Raw genomic sequence first — 3,612 nt, 5'->3', positions numbered from 1 at the left:
ATATACACACACACATATGTATATATAAAATATATATATGTTTTTCTTTGTTTTTTTTTTTTTTTTTAGAGGACCTCACTCTTTTGCCCTGGCTAGAGTGTAGTGGTGTCGTCATAGCTCACTGAAACCTCAAACACCTGGAATCAAGTGATCCTCCTGACTCAGCTTCCTGAGTAGGTAGGACTATAGGCACACACCACAGTGCCTGGCTAATCACTTCTTTTTTTGTTTTTTTTTTGTAGAGATATTGGTCTAGCTTTTGCTCAGGATGGTCTCAAATTCCTAACTTTAAGTGATCCTCCTGCCTCAGCTTCCCAGAGTGCTTGGATTATTATACACATAAGCCACCACATCTGACCTACTTAAGTATTATATGTAATACTAAGTACATCCTAAGTATATTTTTGGGTTTTTTTAAAGTATATATTTGAAATAAGGAGTACTGCTACAGAAATTTCCAGAAGGACAAGATGAAGCAGTCTTACCTAGTCAACCTTGATGTATCTCTTTACTTTTTTATTTTTTTAAGGGTCTGAGTCTTGCTTTATTGCCTAGGCTGGAGTGCAGTAGCACAATCATTGCTCACTGCAGCCCTGAACATCTGGGCTCAAGTAATCCTCCCACCCCAGATTCTAAAGTAGTTAGGATCACAGGCATACAACATCATCCCTGGCTAATCTGTTTTCATTTTTGTAGAAATGGGCTCTTGCTACGCTGCCCAGGCTGGTGTTGAACTCCTGGCCTCAAGTGATCCTCTTGCCGCTCAGCCTCTGAAAGTGCTTGGGTTAAAGGCCCATTTCACCTGGCCTTTTGGATATATTTCTGTACATTTTATGATTCTACATATGAAGTATACTTTGCATACAACAGAAGTTTGATTAAAGTATTAACTGGCTCAGTTCAAATGGTATGGGAGAAATGACATGGAAAGCATTTGAATAAAGATGAAAAATAGGGCAGTACCTGTAGCACGGTGAGCAGGGCGCCAGCCCCGTATACCAAGGGTGGCAGGATCAAACCTGACCCCAACCAAACCGCAACAAAAAAGTAGCCGCCAGTGGCTCAGTATGGTACTGGCCCCATATACTGAAGGTGGCGGGTTCAAACCTGGCCCCAGCCAAACTGTAACAAAAAAAATAGCCGGATGTTGTGGCAGGCGCCTGTAGTCCCAGCTACTTGGGAGGTTGAGGCAAGAGAACTGCCTAAGTCCAACAGCTGGAGGTTGCTGTGAGCTGTGATGCCACAGCACTCTACCCAGGATGACAGCTTGAGGCTCTATCTCAAAAAAAAAGGCTCGGCACCTGCGGCTCAAGTGGCTAAGGCACCAGCCACATACACCTAAGGCGGCAGGTTCGAATCCAGCCCAGGCCACCAAAACAATGATGGCTGCAACCAAAATATAGCCGGGAGTTGTGGCAGGCACCTGTGATCCCAGCTACTTGGGAGGCTGAGGCAGGAGGCTCGCTTAAGCCCAGGAGTTGGAGGTTGCTGTGAGCTGTGATGCCACAGCACTCTACCCAGGGGGACAGCTTGAGGCTCTGTCTCAAAAAAAAAAAAAAAGATGAAAAATAAATAAAAATTGCAGAAAAAATAATACAAATAAACAATATCAATGGTCTCAAAATCACCATATCATATTCTGGTGTATGAATTATTCCTTAAGAGTTAGTGTTTTGCTGGGATCGTCTTAAATCTATCTTTAGGGATCTAGAAACTTAGACCTCCTTTGTTCATCCAGAGTTGTGAAGGACTCAAGTTAACCATGCAAAAGATACTAATAAAGGGTGGTGCCTGTGGCTCAAAGGAGTAGGGCACTGGCCCCATATGCCTGAGGTGGCGGGTTCAAACCCAGCCCCAGCCAAAACTGAAAAAAAAAAAAAAAAGCACTGGAGGACAGCCTTCAAGCCTAAAGATGCACATGAGCTCCAACAATTAAAAAAAATACTATTAAGTAAACAGTTAATTTACTATTTTAAGTGTGGGGAAGTGGCTAAGGGGCCAGCCACATATACCTGAGCTGGCAGGTTCGAAACTAGCCTGGGCCCGCCAAACGACAACGGCTGCAACCAAAAAATAGCTTGGCGTTGTGGCGGGCACCAGTAGTCCCAGCTACTCGGGAGGAGGAGGCAAGAGAATTGCTTGAGCCTAGGAGTTGGAGGTTACTGTGAGCTGTGATGTTACAGCACTTTGCCCAGGGGGACAGCTTGAGGCTCTGTCTCAAATTTTAAAAAAAGTGGGGAAATACTGCAAAGGGTTGAAATTATTATTATTATTATTTTTTTTTTTTAGAGACAGAGTCTTACTTTATTGCCCTTGGTAGAATGCTGTAGCGTCACAGCTCACAGCAACCTCCACCTCCTGGACTTAGGCGATTCTCTTGCCTCAGCCTCCTGAGTAGCTGGGACCACAGGCACCCACCACAATAGCTGGCTATGTTTTTGTTGCAGTTTGGCAGGAGCCAGGTTTGAACCCGCCACCCTCAGTATATGGGGTCAGCACCCTACCCACTGAGCCACAGGTGCCACCTGACATTGCAATTATTTATGCAGAAAGTGACCTGCTTATTCTGTGACTGTGGCCAACTCACTGAACCTCTCACCTCTCTCTGTCTCTTTGTGATCAACTGTAAGATGAAGATAAAGTATTTATCTGATAGGGCTGTTACAAAGATTAAATGTTAATATTTATAAAGCACTCTGAACAATGTTTAACACACAGTAGTTGCGATATTTTTATTAATCCTCACTGGGGCCAGGGTGGTGGCTCATGCCTGTAATGCTACCACTTTGGGTGGCTGAGGCAGGAGGACTGCTTGAGGTCAGGAGCATGAGACTAACCCATGCAACATCAGTGAGACCCTATCTCTACAAAAAATTAGCCAAGCTTCCTTGCCTCTCGGCCCTGCAAGGCTGGAGGCAGAGGAGCCTGCAGCTCTACCACAGCTGTCCTGGTGGCTGGAGCCCAAGAGATGCACTGTATTCCAGGCCATGGTATTCTCTGGAGTCACAAATAATGTCCTTTTGGAAGAGTCCTTCCTAGTTGGCATTGAAGGTTCACTCAAAGGCAGTACTTAGAACCTTTTATTCTGTGGTACCTATGGAATTCCCACTGGTTTCCATGTATATTCTACCCATGCTGGCCTGGCCATTTTTCCAATGATAAAATGGTGTGCTATGCCTTAAAATCAAAAGCCATAATAAATGCTTCTGAGATGGATATTCACAATGTACCTCTACCAGAAAAGATTGCAGAGCTGAAAGAGAAGATAATGTTAACGCATACTGGCTTAAATTCACTAATGAAGATTCTGGAGGAGGAGACTCTAAATCAGTCCAAGCCAGAAAACTGATCCAGAACCAAGGCTCTCAAGTATCAGGTTTGGGTTTTATTGTCTTCAGTAACAGGTGCTGTTTCATCTTTTCTTGAAAACAACTGGCTTCAAGAATTGGGGGTTAGTAGGTGTAGTTAATTATGTTTACTGCTAGACTCATTTTTCCAAATGATTTGTGAAGCTCTTTTTAGATTAGAAACTGAAGGCTCGGCGCCTATAGCTCAACCGGCTAAGGCGCCAGCCACGTACACCTAAGGTGGCGGGTTCGAATCCCCAGCCCG

The 3,612-nt window shown here is 44.4% G+C and overlaps 1 protein-coding gene and 1 pseudogene across 1 annotated transcript in view; one reads left to right on the top strand and one right to left on the bottom strand.

The window, feature by feature from the left end:
• Positions 1 to 3,612, bottom strand: part of ZBTB11 (zinc finger and BTB domain containing 11) — a 46,493-nt gene that overhangs the window by 36,923 nt on the left and 5,958 nt on the right. The window lies entirely within an intron of this gene.
• On the top strand, positions 2,850 to 3,349 carry LOC111722158 (annotated as a pseudogene).

The sequence above is a fragment of the Otolemur garnettii genome, unplaced genomic scaffold (genome assembly GCF_000181295.1).
Source record: "Otolemur garnettii isolate 467f Iridium unplaced genomic scaffold, OtoGar3 scaffold00220, whole genome shotgun sequence".
Lineage (NCBI taxonomy): Eukaryota > Metazoa > Chordata > Mammalia > Primates > Galagidae > Otolemur > Otolemur garnettii.
This window is presented reverse-complemented; position numbering and strand designations above follow the sequence as displayed.